This window comes from Vanellus vanellus (genome assembly GCF_965231255.1).
Source record: "Vanellus vanellus genome assembly, chromosome: 5".
Taxonomy (NCBI): Eukaryota; Metazoa; Chordata; class Aves; order Charadriiformes; family Charadriidae; genus Vanellus; species Vanellus vanellus.
Genome location: NC_138910.1, coordinates 77,872,055 through 77,888,769, shown reverse-complemented (window position 1 = coordinate 77,888,769; position 16,715 = coordinate 77,872,055). Strand labels below are relative to the sequence as shown.

Below are 16,715 nucleotides of genomic sequence, written 5' to 3'. Positions count from 1 at the left end.
GCTTCTTACAAAGAAAACTTGTAGAAAGTCATCATATAATTTACCGTGAAAGCCTCTGACTACTTAAACAGTTTTAGAGTGCTTTTGCACAGCAGGGTCCTCTTTTCCAACTTTGCACATTATTCTTTGCAGTACATTTTTGTTAAGGAACAATGGAACTACAAAAATCATATTAGATGTTCATCATGGTCCCTTCTGTCTTTAAATATTCTGAAATACTAGAAACACAGTTACAATGGGGAAGAATGGCTTTTTTAAAAGTTAATTAAATATTGAAAACTGCTAATTTTCTTAGTCATAGAGTAACAACCGACATTAGGGGAAAACAAAACAAAAACATAACTCAGAAAAATGAGTAAAGTGAGTAACCTATTTTTGAAATCTCATACAGAACTTGATAGGTTAAATAAAATATCGAGAAACTAACTCTGTAAACAAAAGTGAAGAAAGAACTAATATTTCTTTTCCTCAGTCTCACAATTATTTTGTGTTTTGAGCCTTGTATTCTCCAAGCAATTGTTAGGTCGATTCCTTAAAAGGACCAGCGACTTGCTAGAAATTCCTCTGAACTGTGAACTTTGTTCCTTATTTTCTCTTAAATTAAAACAAATTCCTGTGAAACCTGGCAGCATAATAACACCAAAGATGTGGGAAACAGGACACAATTCCAGCAGATGGAGCTCAAAAGCAAACAGTCCTGGAACAGGCTGCACAGATGTCTGCAACAGGAGCCTCTGCTCAGATGGTCAGTAGCCAGAAAAGACTTCAGATGAAACCCGCTATCATGCAAGTGTACTAAAAAAAAGATTAATTTTAATAGCTTCCCTGAATTCTTAAAATAATCACTGCAACAAGTAGGGAGATCCTGCATCATTTTAATCATAGAATAACCACAGTTATTTCAGAGGACACTAAGGGTTCAAAACCAAGCATCCATGCTTATTTTTCTGAATTCTCATCCACGATGATGAATCAGTGGGCACGACTTTTAGATGTCTGCTGTTATCATGCTTTTTATGTCTCAGATAACTAGTCATGAAAACACGCACGATGCAGGCATAATCTAGTGAATGCTGCTATTCAAACTCACAAAGGCATTCACATAACACCCATATTGAAAAGAGATAACTTAAGAAGTTTTGAATCTCCACTGAATGGATTACTGGTAGATTTAAAAGCATGGCCTAGCACTACCAAAATTGAAGCCTACCTATTTAAAGTGACACGATTCTGAAAGCTGCTGACCTCTGTGCAACCGCAAATCAAAGCACCTTGGCAACTATGAAAAGTTCATTTTCATTTTGTCCAAAAGTAGTTTTAGAATTTTTAACGGTAGTAAACATTGTGAGTTGCTGCACCACAACTTGCAAGCTCTGGTGGTTCTTTTATTTTCACCTTGAGAAGGTGAACACAAGAAGTTCCTTTTTAAATGATGCCATAATACTCTAAAGATGTAGCTCAGGATTTATTCAGTTTAACTTCTGATGCCTAAGTAAGTTATCTAGGTTAAGAGGCACCACAGGTTCTTCTTATGGTTAACAGAAAAGCACAGGCCTCTTCAGAGAGTGATTTGGGTAAACTAAATTGCTAATTGGAAGTGCCTATGCCTCAGCAGTCTATCTTTTTTTAACTCTAGTTAGCCTCTAGTCAGACAGGATGAAACCAGGGTGTAATGATTACCTGATTAAAATCAGGAGACACTTCCTTTTACTAAAAAGAAACATTCTGCAAACATCCACCACATGTAAGTGATGAACAAATTTCCGCATGCAAATTTTGATTCTACTGCATCATACACATAATGTAACAAACACTAAGGTATCCCCAAACATTAACTGTTCAAAAATCCTTACAAGAAGTCATTAAAGACAAGACTTACTATGACACCCCCCCAGCCCCAGTGATGTCTCAGGGCCCCAGTCAAGATATGATCCTTATCATGCTAAATAATCACCAAGTGTCTGACCCAAATACCTGAAGGGGAGAAAAAGAAACCAAATTCTCAAGGGAAAATCCATCTCTAGTTTTCTTGTTTGGCTTGGCTATCATATAGATTGTCCGTTCTCACTGCTTTCTGACTGAACCAGATAAAGTATTTCTAACAAAGTGCTTTTATATACAAAATTACATAAAAAACATGTAAAACTATACAGTAAGTAGAGCTGACTTCAGGACTGACAGTACAAGAGTTTACAGTTAGTCCACAGCAAGGTTACTGACCAAAGCTAGTCCTTGAAAAGTTAACAGCAAAGTTTCCTTCTTTAAATCATGGAACGTAAGCAGAATTTAGCTGTCTTTGCCCAGGTTTCTTCTCCTTGAAACAGAGATTTCTAACCAGTATCTTTCCAGTGCGGCACTGCAGGTAACAGCACATCTTTGTCTAATTTCCCACTACATCAGTTTTCAGGGCTGTGGCCTGTGAAAAGGCAGGCTGCTTTTCTCTGTGCAGATTAATCTTTGTTTTTAATACATCAGCTTGGTTAGAAACTTCCAAATTTTATTTCCCCAAAACCACTTAAGCTTAGTATATTTAGGAAAGTGCCCTGACTAAGTGTCACAACTACTGACAGCTTTTGCTTCTGTGTAATTTTGCAAAAGTAACAATAAAGTTAACCAATTTGATTCTTTGTCAAAATACTGATTGACAGTTACCAAAAGGTAGCACAAGTCCTAAAGATGCTGGTTATACCAGTTCTGGAAATCAGGCCACTGATAAATATTGGAAAGAAAACATGTTTAAAAACCATAGCGTCTTCTCATGTTGGGAAACAGGGATGTCAGAATTTCCAGAGCAGAAAGAAAGAAAGAGAGAAAATGAGCAAGGGCAAAACATTTTGTCCCAAGAGACTTTTTTTCTTATCAGGAATTTGCTTAGCCTCAGACCAAATTTTTATTTTCAGAAGAAAGTTGCACAGCTCTAGCTTTTTAAAATTGATTGTTTAAAACTGGTAAAGAAGAATGTACAGTCTTACTTTACTGATTTTGATATGGGGCCTTGCTGCATGACCTCAGGTAGCTTTAGCTGTGGTGTTTAAGAAGCTACCAAGTTTACATGCCCGTCTGTGGACTGCACTAGCTGAACAGTTGGCCACTCCTGCTACAAGGGCTGCTGCTGACAGGCGAGCACTGACAGATCCACCTCCTGGCCTTAGGGAGCTCAGCTTTCACTGACAGATCCACCTCCTGGCCTTAGGGAGCTCAGCTTTGATGTGTGTAAGCACTTTTTTTATATTGGTGCCAGCCTGAGCAGCCACCTTTTCCCTCCTCCTTTGCCTCTTCTTTTCCACTCCCTCACTTGTGCTGGTAGCACTGTTTGGAATATTGCAGGATACTTATTTTAATCTGCATTGCTTCCCTTATTCAGTTAACCACGCAGCTCTAGAGAAACCCGAAATGATGGCAGACAACAGGGAAGGTGGAACATAAATGCAGGTACAAGTAGAAGGGATGTGGCATCTTCTGAAAGAAATGCTCACCAGCAATCTTCAAATTACCAGAGATTGAGTCAGAACTCTTAAATTCATTCTTCCCACTTTAAATTACACTACAAAAATGCCACGCCAGATTTTGCACCACTTTTACAAACTTAATTTGAATTCACACTTTTGGTTACACAAGATCAACTTCCCATATGGACAAACCTATAAAACGTAGTTTGACTTTCACAGTGAACATTTTTTGTGCACCCATTAACTTGAACAAGAACTGTGAGTCCTTAGTGTACCTGCTTATGAAACTGTTTTTGTTAGATGACTAACTTTATGCATATATATTTCAAATTATTTAAGAGGGCAGTGAGGTTATTATTCAAAATCTTATAAATGGAATTTCTTGCACATGTTCCTGATGTTGGCTTCCATGTCTGTTTTGAATTTACTTACAAAATACACCAGCACACCCCAAATTAGTTTCAAGTTATTTCCTCGGCCCCCTCTGTTCCCTGCCTTATCATTCTTATGTGCAGAAATTGCTTCTGTGTTTTTCACAGGACAGGAAATGCCAGACTGGCAATATAGGAAAGGCTTGGGTTTTAACTTAATGTTAACTGTTGTTGCTTCCACGGTTAGGTGCCTGTGGGTTGAATGCCGCAACTTTGTTAACAGAATGCTCTCACGGTTGGTACCACAAATATCTATTCGCTACTAGCAAAGCCAGTTACATTTCCAAACGCTAAAGGTAACAATGACAAAATATGGTGACAAAAGCAACAAAGTAAGGAGCTCAGGGAAGGCAAGATCTTACTTAGTCCTTTTCTGCTAGAAACAGCTCAGTTCCCAAATCTGCTGCTTATTAGGAACACCAAGAGCTTAGTTGAAGACCAGTGCCACCTGATTTTGTGCAGCCTTTCTAATGTAGTTCTAAGTGTTTTAACACATCCACAGACTGATCAAAGAAGGAAAAGCTAACGTTATCCCTTTGGGATAATACACAGAAGTGCAGGCCCATCAATCTGTGAAAGCACATTAGTAACAATCTCACCTTTTTTCCTGCCTCTTTAGGAGAGTCTAACTTCTACAGTGGCAGCAGTGATCTAAGGGCATTAAGAAGAAATAAAACTCCTTGTCTTGTTCAACTGTATAAAACCAGGAACAAGCAAGACCTAGCAATTAACACACAATAATAAAACCAGATTCCTCGTTTTTTCTGGGGTTCAGCTGATACCACATCAGACAATAGCACAATAAGTAACGAATTTGAGTTCAAATTCTACCTACAGCTTTACATGGGGAGCTACTTCATAGTCCCACATGTGATTTTCTGTAACTGCTGGTTGTGTGAAGCACAAGGAAGATCTACTGTGCAGAAGAGAAGTACTGAACTTAATTATCCTCTTCCAGGCAGTCCAGGTCTTGGCTTAAAAAACAAAACCAAAAAGCCCCAAATCAAAGAACTATGTCTTCGCCTAAATCCTCCTTCTGGTTTGGATCTTCAGAATAATACTGACTCCACAGAGATCTACACTCTGATTTAAATGACTCTATGAGTCCATGAGTCTATGACTTAAAAAAGAGAAGTTTTATAAGTATAGGTTGAAAAAAAACAGAAACTCTCCATATAGTCAGTAAAAAATATCACTTTTGCCTATGCAACCAAAAATGATTATTTACAATGATGAAGCTCCAGAAATATATGAAAGGCGACTGAAATTCATTAGTAGAGTCAGAATAAAAGTAGACCTTTTAAATACTGAGAATTTTTAATCCATCGGTATTTGCATAATCTAAAGCCTCTCACCTATGAAAAAAGATGTATTAAAATGTATTTTGATTCATTTATTAAACTATACTAAACAATATTTAAACATTGCTTTATTTTGATCTAAAATTGGAGTACTATGATTCATAGCATTACAAAAACCCCTATGATTCTTTAAGTTCATTTCCCCGCTATATGCTTGCCATGCCTAACATCGTAAAACTCATCCTAATCTTGAATTTAGCTATTATTTGATACTTTATGCTCTGGGATTCCTTCCTTAAGCCTGAAACCTTAATTTAAGCCAGCTGTTCCACAGTAACTCAACATGTGTGAGATTTTCCCACTAAATGAAAATTATAACTAGGATTTTACTTTTTTTTAAAGAGATACAATGTCCATTGTGGGATGGCTCCTTTTAAATAATAACAAAAAACTATCAAAGTTGGTTCGCCCATCTAATATGAAAATGATCCTATGCAACATAGCTCTGTAAGTTACTTTCATGCCTTGACCATGTTATGGTTTAATTTACAAAGTTATGTTGGCTTTTTTAGTTTTCCATTTTTACTGAGCTATACAGCTTTTTTTATGCTGATAATTAACACATGAATATTAATATATTTGCCCTTTCAGCATCATGGTACAAGTCTGTTCTTTAAGGTAGTAATATACTGCTGCCCCCGAAGTTCACGTCCAGTAAATCCTCCTCTGAGCACAGCGGTAGTCCCACTGCCATTCACAGGGTACTACCACAGCCCCTGAGGTGCAAGTGAATTGCTGTCTGTGCTAACCCCCTTTTTTGCCTCACTTTTATTCAAGGCAGAGTGTATCTCAAGAACAGAGAATGAATGTAAGTTGATACAACTAACTTAAAATTTTACCACCGCCAATTGGTTATTAGGTTACTTGACAGTGATGGCCACCTTTATAACAACAGCTGCAGAAGAGGATGGGTGACAGGTCTCTACTATCCCCTTTGTAAGGTCACACGGTGATGGCAGTGTCCTGTGCCAGTACACTCTGCTGCGGATCGGCTGAGGTGGGTACAGGTATCCCAGCCCACTGCTCCATCTCTGGGAGCAGTAGGGACAGAAGGGTGGGAAAGGTAATGGGTTAACCAGCATAACTGCACATGGCAAAGCCTGTTTGTCAAAGCTCTGACTGCGCTTCTGTGAACACCATTTTGTTTTTGCACTGAATATATTAAAATACTTATCCTGTACATTGTATTTTATGCAATGTACTTGTACGAGAATTAACCATATACATGCAACTAAAAAGAAATTTTACATCCTGCTATTAGAAGCACTTGGTTCCCTTATATCCAATATAATATCTAAAACAGTAAGTTTTTTTTAATGTAATTTTCTTCTGAATAGCATACACTGAAGACTGTTGGTGTCCATAGGGGAAGATGTATAGGTATACATATGTACCCATAGAATGCTACTGGTATATTATTAAAATACAGAAAATTTTAGCATTAAAGTATATAGTTTTTCAATACCATTTAGATCACAAGAAAATGGGCTGTAGAAAAAAAGCACTGTCATACCAGATGTAATGGCATGTAAAGGGTTAAAAATCAATGCAGTATTTAAGAGTAGCAGAATGTTTTCCTGTAAACTCCTTCTATGGCGTGATCTAGGGGAAGGTCCAACTTAAGTGCTGGATGTTCATACAGGATTTCCTATGACTAATGCTGTCAGCATTCAAAACTTTTAATTTAAATTGTGGGTGTTATACACAGATAGGAAATTTACCATTTAAAATTTCTTATTCGAAAATGAATGGAAATTACTCTGATTTTCAGATTCATTTGCTGTACGTGGAATGATAGCATAAAACAAGGAAGTCACTAAGTGGCATATGCCGGGATTGCCTGCCAAGCTTTTACACAAGTCTTTTCTATCTGGATAGGATTCACAGGAAGCTTGTACAGGAAGGCCTTTTCCTTCCGTATTTTTGAAAAGCTTTGTTGGATGAAAATTATGCCAGTGAGTAAAAGAGGGGAAGGGGAAGCAAACTACCATCCTGGTGGTTTTGGTGCCAATCCATGCAAAACTGAAAGTCACATCTAAATAACATTAATGCAACCTGTTGTAACATAAACTAACAAAAAGCAAGCCTACAGAGCGCAGAAGATGTTGAATAGTTTTTGATTTGAAAGATTCAAAAATAAAGTAATACAGGTACCAAATGAAAACAGTCTGGTAAGTGCAAATCAGAGATGTAATCTGCTACAATTAAGCTAAATTTGCCAATATTCCTAGCAAGCATGCCATAGCCAGCTATACTCCCAAGTAGGTTTACTCTGAATTCTATTGCAAGCTCTGGCTGCTTCAGATAAATTTTAAATAGTGATATTTTATTGAATTAAACATGAAGGTACTAATAAAGCTTGAGCTGTCACTACGATATCCCTTCTTGCATTTCTTAATGTCACGTTGATCCCATTTTCATTATAATATATTAACTTTTAGCTGAAATTAAGCTTTCCCTATGTCTTGTGACACAAGGGAAAAAGAAGGTTGATTCTCTAGCTCATCTCTTTACTTATTGTAGCTAATTCACTGCTCAAGTACTTGTTAAAAATCAATATTCTTTCCTTAACCTGGGACTTCTAAAATCCCTAATGAGCATATTACTATTCTGTGTACTATTATGCTATACATATTGAGCCAAAGAGTTCGCTTCACTGGGAACCGTAACAGCAGAAAATATACATACAGGTAGGCTACAATGGGTCTAGATGCCTCTTCAGCATCTTCAGTGTCACCTGGCAGGAGTCCCAGAAGTCTCAGAGGACAAAATTTAGTCCTGAGAGTCTCGTAAACACAAAACTGCTCTTTAGGCAAGGGAAAAAACAAACAAACAAACAAACAAACAAACAAACCCCACAACAAAACCCCAAACCAACAAACAAAAAACCCTGAACCTTAAAAAATTCCTCAAATAGAGAATGCTTCTACTGCACAGTAAAGCAGGCAGAAGTTGTAAATGAGTGGGTTTGGTGATAGAGGAATACTGGTGGAAGATAAGACTGAAAAAGGCATAAGGTAGTAATATTCAAAGGATGAAGAGGAAAGTAGGACAGCGGACAATGGAAGACACCAAAAGCATTAGAAAGAATGACTGAAGAGCATGCAGCTCTTGTAAAGACTGTTGGTGGAGGTGTGCAATTCTCTCCAGCTGGACATCAGAATTAAACATTCAGAGTATGAAAGCTATCATTTAAAAAAAGATGCCGGTATAATGAGTAAAACTTAGAGTAGCTACAGCACAGGTAACAACCATATGTATTCATCTGCTGTGAGAAAAGGCATTCCTAAGGGAAAGAAAATCCATACTGATGTGTTTTCATTGCTCCTGTGACCAAAGCTCATTTAAAAAAAAAAAAAAAAAAGCCTCTTTATGCAGCAAACATTTCTCTCCTCACAGTGCAGACTACAGGAGTAAGGCATAAAAGAATTAGTTCCAGGAATGGGAATAAAGAAGTCTGAAATCAAAGCTCTGGTTCAGATGAGACTGCACATGATTTGCAAAGCGATGGAAACTGAGGGGGCAGCTAGGTCATGCCTTTCCCCTGCTGCATGAATCACTCTTTGAATGGAAATTTGAGTAGGAAGACATAATGGCTTGGGAACAAAGAGAGCTGCTGGAATATCACAGGTGCAGCTGAACAGAGAAGGATGTTTTGGGATATGCCAAGGAAAGCAAACACCATGAATCTGGAGGAGTTGTCAGGACTTTGTGATTTAGGGAGCTATCCAAATCAACAAGGGTACTTCTCATGGAGTCAGACAGGAGAGTAGCTGAGGTCCTGATTCAGTGCTCCAATTAATCAATTCCTTAATGCTAAAGCAGAATTCAGAAAAAGACAGCATGTGCCAATGTCCTACTAAGTTTCTGGGAGTCAAACTTACACTCCACTGAGGCACCTCTCTATAGATAGATGTATAATTATATACTTTGCTGAACTGGAACTAATGTGAGGTGCAGGAATCCAGATCCTGACATACAAGAAGACACATACATTCTGGGGGAACCAAAACAGCCAGCCAAAGCCAGAGGATTCAAACAGAGACATGGGAAGCGGTCAGAACTGGAAAGAGGAGATAACATGTGAAAGAATCAATTCTATATGCCTCAGAAAACCCTCTAGCAATGAGAAATACTATGAAACTGAACAAAAGTTACTCACCAAATTACAGAACTGTGAACAGATTAAAACATGAATAAAAAAGAAACAATTACATGCCTATGATTTTCTAGCATTGCTATAGTAGGAAAATTAATCTTCATTTTGAGGTGCAACAAACATAAACTGAATGCAACTAAAAATTCAAGATGATTTTATGTAGTTGATCAGGATGGAGCACAACTGAACGATAATAAAGGTAATCATAAAAAAAAAATTAAACGCTTCCATACCTTTTTCCAGAAGAAGGAAGGAAAAAATACCAATTTTTTAAAAAATGTGGTTACAAGCAAGCCCCTTGAGTAATTTGAACTGTCTAAAGACTAGGGAAGTGCTTTAGATAGAGAGATTTAGATAGAATAGTGAACCGGTGATAGATAAGGTTATAGTTAAGAAAAGTAGAATTCAAATGAAAGTTACGTTTTAGCCATTTAATATGAAATAACTGAAACAAACTTACTACTCCTCTAAATATAGAATTCTAGACAAAGAAAAAATAATGCAGACAAGCTAAACCAGCACTGCCAGGTAGTCTTTCTAAATCCTGAGTTGCCTTGCTTTTCCATACCACAGTGAACAATGCTATTGAAAAACTGAGAAGCAAAGAAGTAATGCAGGAATTACAGTCACTCAAGGGTCACAAATAAACTTGCACAGATTGGTGCTAATTATTATCAGACTTCTGTAAAACTATGGGAATAAAAAAACCCTAAAGGACTTACAATGTAACAGCCACCTTCCCAAGCTCAGAAACAAAGCTAGAATATTAAGAAAAAAGAATATAAATAAAGCTTATGGAGGCCTGAAATGACAGCTGTGGAGAAGGCAACAGATACAGAGAACCTTCTCTGATGTATTACAAGAAGTCTACCAGGGAGACCAATTAGACTCTGCCAGGGCCAACTGTTTCAATTGCCCTCTAACAGGTTTAAAGAGGGAATTAACTGAGCCCCCAGTCACTACTATCTGCTTTCTCCCACTTGCAAGACTACATTACCCTTTTGCTGCTGGTGGTGTTACTAGAAACTAAAGCTTAGCATTGCTAACTCAGAAGACATACTGCATTTTTTACAGAGTAATTATAGCATAATTTTTCTTACCAGGATAAAAAAATAGTGTTTCCCACATTGAATAGAAAAAAGTTTTAGATTTCTTCAAATTCAGAAAAAAAAAACATCTATGGAACTAAAACAAATGGATTTGAAAATTATTTTGACACAATAAATACAATTTATATACATTTTACTGTAAATGGATTCCCCAGAGAGGGAAACTTTTCAAAGTGTGTGTGTGGAGCCTTCATTAGCAAGATATTGTTTAGGTAAATGTCTGTACTATGTCTGATGCTTGACATCTAACTGTAACAACTTAATAAATAATAGCAATTAAAACTGGTTTATGATGTGGCAAAACATTATTTCCTTTCAAAGTCACACTGGTCTCTAGTCATATCTACAGCATTTTATAATCACTAAGAACAAAATTCAGAATAGTTTTTCACAAATTACTCTACATCTACAAAGCAAATATGGCCAAAAGGCTGCTGTGGGAGATCTAGTGGTACCACCACATTCACCTTCTGGGAGTAATGCCGCCAATTAGGTTAGCCCACTGCATGCAGGGGGTGTAAGGAGGATCTTGGTCTTCAATAGTTAAAGAACTTCTACAAAGTATTTCCTTCTGTAAGATTTCACTGACACAGTGTATGTTCCTGACTCAAAACCACAAGGGCTTGTTTGGTTTAAAATGGAAAAAAATCTGCCCATTTTGGAGAAAAACCCTGGCCCTCTCTCCATTTGGTTTTGCTGATCCTTGAAGCTGCCTCAGCATTTAGTAACTTAATACTTTTACATCATTTACATTTTATGCTAATGATATGAGGGCTAGCATTTTGCCATAACTGCTTTCTATTAGCATTGGTCTGAAAGGACCCACTTAACGCTCTGAAATTATAATATTTCACTGATACAAATTTAAGCCAATGAATTGGAAAATGGTATCTCCTCACTAGTAAAATCAGTATTAGTGTCCAGGTTTAGTCAATGCATTAACAGGCAAATTAGTTCTTAAATTTAAATTAAGCTTGTGACAGTAAAGGCTTCTGCAGAATAAATATGTATAGAAACAAATGACTAGCAATACTTAGACACAAAAATTGTAATTTTTTTTTTTTACTTTGCGTTATGAAAATTGCAGTAACAATATATATTTCATCATATCACCACTAACAATTTTTTCTGTTTGTTTCAAACCAACTTTTCTTTTATTTGGTATGTTCTGAAGCAAGAACATTGCTTTTCCTTAGCTCTGTGAAGCTAAATCAGAAAGTTTTTTTTCCTTCTACCTCCACTATGTAGCTTCTCAGAAAACTACTTGGCAAGTAACTCCATCAAGAACCTTGGAAAAATACTTAAATCTAATTATTCAAAAACCTCAATGGCAAAAAAAAAGGTTTCTAAGTAGTTTGGTCACTCTTCTAAAACTTCACTAATATATGCATGGTAAACTGTAAAACAATCCTAATCCTCACTTTGGCTGAGTTATGTACGTTAAGCCTCGTTCCTACAGTTCGATCCAGATAGACAGCCTGCTCTATCAGCATTTACAGACATCTGTGGCACTTTGCAGGTGAGTATTATCCACTTACGATTACCGCAAGTTTGGAACCTCATAAAAGTACACACTAATCTGTGGAAAAAATGAACATTTTGCATTGCATGAGTGCAGCATTTAACATGATCTTCATTTGTTTATACTTAAGAAAATAGTACTATAGTGTTGGGATAATGTTGTGACTTGTATTGGAAATAGAATAAAACAGCTGAATTATTGCATCAGCTGTTGTATTACTTAGTATTTTAAAAGCATCCATGAACAGGGGACAAGGCTAGGAGCTGTGCCTTCTGTGAGGTACCTCTTTCAAGTATAGGGCCTGGCATAGGACTCTGCAGGGGTGGTTATGCCCTGCCAACGCAGAAGTTGCAGAGAGGGCAAGACGGGAGCCCCATGTGCTAGCCTGAGATGCAAAATGTGAGACTGGACAGATCAGCTTTCCCCTCCCTCCAGCAGGCCCCCGCTCGGGCCCCTGATGATACACATTCTGTGTGTGTCAGTACCACTCAGAGGACCGCACTACTCTAGGGAACACCTCAGATTTAAATACCAGCCAGGGTAGAGATTTCTCAGCACCAGGAAGGCCCCAAGCCTACTCTCTACAGAACTATGACTAACACAAACAGGATCACTCAGTGCCAAAGCTCCGCTTTTGACTTCCCTAATTTACTGCAGTTAATCTTTAGGCAAAACTAAGCACTACATTTTGTCTCTCTTGCAGACTTTCTGACTAGTCAGCTTCTCTTCCAGTCTTATAACAAGTCAAGTACACTCTAATCATCATCATGAACACGTCTAACACTGCTGTTTCTCAATCTAGCTATACCCAAATATAGTTCAACCTCAGCCAGCTAGGCCACACTTAGATTTCTGGTTATCCAAAGCAAAGCTTCATTCCTGAGCCATGTTTATTAATGAGAATGTCTTGATTACCCAGATATATTTCTCCATCCCTCATGATGTTTAGATAATGATGTTGGCTTTATTATCTCTTACAGACTAGTTATTCTACAGCGAGATATGTTCCCAATAAACAGTTGGCATTAGTGCAGACAATTGTCTTAAGTGAAATTAAAGTACACATTAGAAAACATAAAAATATCACGGTGAGTGAAACTGTGTTACTAATGTTTGGCTTCCCAACAATTTTATCAAGAAAATGCCCTAGAGAACATAAGAAGTTACTGGAAGTCATTCAGTTGCATTACATGCCGTTTCAGCAGCAGCCAGTAACCCCAGCTGCAGGCTGCAGGCTCAGTGGGAAAGCCTCGGTGGAGAAAGGGTGACCTCTGCAGGTTCCTCACTCCCACGGCCACATCACCTCACGTGTTCTTTTGACAACGCGCAAGGTGTAGTTTGGGTCGCTTTCATCTTTGAGAAATTAGAATAGAGAAAATTAAATGTATATTTGATGATGACATAGCAACATAAAATAAGCTAGAAAACATGGGCACGTGTTAATTTAAGAAATAAATGTTCATCTTTGAGAAGTCAGAAAACAATACTTCAAAGGACAAAAACTTCAAAGCACTCTATAACTTCAAAGCACTGCACCAACACTAATAAACACTTAGGACATGTCTGTGAGGTAGAAAAAAATTTCCTTTTTTAATTCTTGTGTAAACAGGGCACAGAGATTAAGTGATTTGCCCAAGGACACAAGTTAGGAGCAAAACTGAGATTGCATGTCAGAAATAACTGGCTCAAACCTCCCAGCTATAGCTGGGTTAAAACAGTTCCCTATATGGACATGCATTCAGCAGAGGCCAAAGTAGAGATCTTTCCTATCAATAGCATCACCTGCCCTTTTTAAGGCCTGTTCTAAACTCTACTGTGTTGTTTTCAGCTGATATCCTCCCACAAAGTCAGTGCCGATTATACATAGGTCTGTCTGAATTAAGGTAATCTTAGAAATACACAGAGTCCTACTTCTGCATTTAACAATGACATTAGAGCTTAAGCGGTCTATGTGAAGATTTTCGGTATTTCTGTCATGACAATCTACTCACTACAGGCTTCTTGACAACGCACAATTAAAATACAATTAGCACACCTACAGTGTAAAGTTTCTCTGATGACACTATTGAAGATGAACCTGCGCTAGTACCAATCAGAATTTTTTACTATGTCCTTCTAGAGGAAAACATAAAATCTCCTCAATGCATATAAGCTGATCTGCTATATACCCATACTGTTGAACACAGAGATCCTTAAGTCCTCTGACAAAGAAGACAGAAGCAAACCCCATCATTTTCATTTCAAAATAACCTAATAAGGAACCATCCTTGGATACATAGAGCTAAAGAAGCCAGCAGAAATAAAACTGACCTGTGAAGTACTTAGTAGCAAGCAAAAAAAAAAATCACCTTATAACCCTCCGACAATAAATAAATGTAAAAGATAACAAAGAAGGCCAAAGGTTTGCTTCTTCCTCTCTCCAACTTCTCTTCTTCTCTTAGATCTTGAGTAATATTAAGTTTTGCCATTCTTATTTTAAATGAAGAGCTTCCTGGTGATCCTACACAGATGTGGTGTCTTGCACTTAATTAAAGGAGAAGAGGTGTGGAACCTTAATATATTTCCCTTCTCTAAAACATTTATACATTGAATAAATTTAGTTAGTAAGTTAAAAAGTTACAAACAAAAAGCATGTTTCAAATAGCTAATTATGAATCTCTTTTCTTCCCAACTGTTTGGGTTTTTATTCTTTTTTTTTGAAGTCATTGTTGGAACACCGGCTTAATTCTAAAAGTAGTTAAAATACTAATTTAAAAATAAAGGCTTTTAAAACATAATTTCTAAAAATGAACCCATACAACTAGCTTCCAAAATTTTCTTGTCAAATGTGACTCGTTTTAAGAGAATTTCCTCATGTCACATACATATAATGAAGAACTTTAAAAAAAAAAAAAAAGCATAATTATGTTTTGAAGACAATGATTTACATTTAGCAACAAGTAATTTGCTGCATATTATTTTCCCAAAACAAAGTCCCACAGCGGCTCTGAAAGAGTTGCTGCCTGCATATATTGTTCAAATGTTCCTCCTCAAGGCCAGTTAGGAGTACTGCACGCTTTAATTTGTAGTGTTTCCTAGTAAAATTTCTGTATTCAGCACACTAGGAAATTACTGCCACACTATTAGACTCTTAAAGAATATAACAAGTTCTGATTTAAAATTTTTCAGGTGTTCCAAAAATTCTTGTGCTGTCTATATTAACAATACTGCTCGGCACTCACCTAACATTTTCCATTGCTAGAACTCAAAACTTTCCTGTGAGGGTAATCAAGTATTGCTATCTCTATTTTGCATGGGAACAATAATAATGATGACATAAAGGTCTCATTTCACCGAACTTTAAGTAAGGACCATCAATTTACTCAAGACATTGAGATATCTTCAGTACTTTGTTAAGTCAGATTTGAAGACTTAATAATTTGCAGATCACAGACTGAGTCTTTAGCAGATTTGGGAACACAATTCAGACCTCCTGACTCCCTACAGTAAAGCATAGTTTTCCATGCTATGTGTTAACAATCATTAACTAAATGACAAAGGTTTTGCTATTCTTGGTGTAGTGCCCTTCTTTGCATTTCAGAGGAATTATTGGGCTCTTAAATTGGCTGTCAAATTTGCTGACTTGGTAACTGGCTGGCTTTCAAAATATATATTAAAAGTCTTGCCTTTCCCGGCTATTTCTTCAATAAATCCTGTTTTTTAACAGAATAGGCTTTGCAATCTTACTTATAAAACTAAAGTCAATAGAAAAAAATTAAAAATCTTATCAGTCACATTGTACATACTATTAAAGAAAATATATGCAAAGGCAGCAGGACCCAACAGAAGGGGCACCAAACTAAGAAACAGATGGCAAAATTTCCCATTTGCTTAAATAAGGTCAAGCTTACAGCTTTTCAGCTCATTTTACTTCTAGGTCTTACAGAACTCTGTAATCTCAATTTCTCTGTCATTTGGTTTCAAAATGTGTAGATGATTATTATTTTATTTCCTTCTCGCCATAAGGAATTTTAACACCAATAAGTTAAATTAATTACAGCTAGATTCAAAGGTCCTGCACCCATATTGAAGACTATACATATTCACAGGTTTGAAGCTCTATTTAATTATACTTTAAATGTTGCATACTGAATCACACGCCTTGATCCACATCATGTAAAAGAATTAAGTTCCAGACAGACTCGAGGTTACAGCAGGAATGACAAGCTAAATAGCCTTTAAGTTAAATATACCTCATAGACTGAAGCTGCAACTCATATTAGAAAGGTGGGATCACTTTTTATAACTAGCTGCTTACACAGTTTATTTTTATCTAGGTCTTTATGTTTTCATTTCATTACATTATAGGGCTTTCAGCTACATAGCTGGCAATGTGTACTCTTTCATTTAAGATCATACAAGGTATGTAATCGTGGCAACAGTAACTATGCTATGAATTTTCTTTTGTCGTGTTTAATAGACTGGTCATTTAGGCACCTACAAAAACAGCTCAGCCAGAGGAACAGAGGAACTCGATAAACAAATATCTTCTATTCAAATATTAGCTTCACAAAAGCATTTTTTTCTCCCTAGTTATGTGTAAAAAATCTGGAAGAAGTCTTCCAAGTGGAATATCTTTGCATATCACAGATTTTTGTTTTGTTATTAAACTTCACTTGTTGCTAAGGAAGAACAGAGAAGATCA

General features: G+C 36.9%; 1 long non-coding RNA gene across 1 annotated transcript in view; it reads right to left on the bottom strand.

The window, feature by feature from the left end:
- Window positions 1–16,715, bottom strand: part of LOC309672669 — a 41,757-nt gene that overhangs the window by 20,276 nt on the left and 4,766 nt on the right. The window lies entirely within an intron of this gene.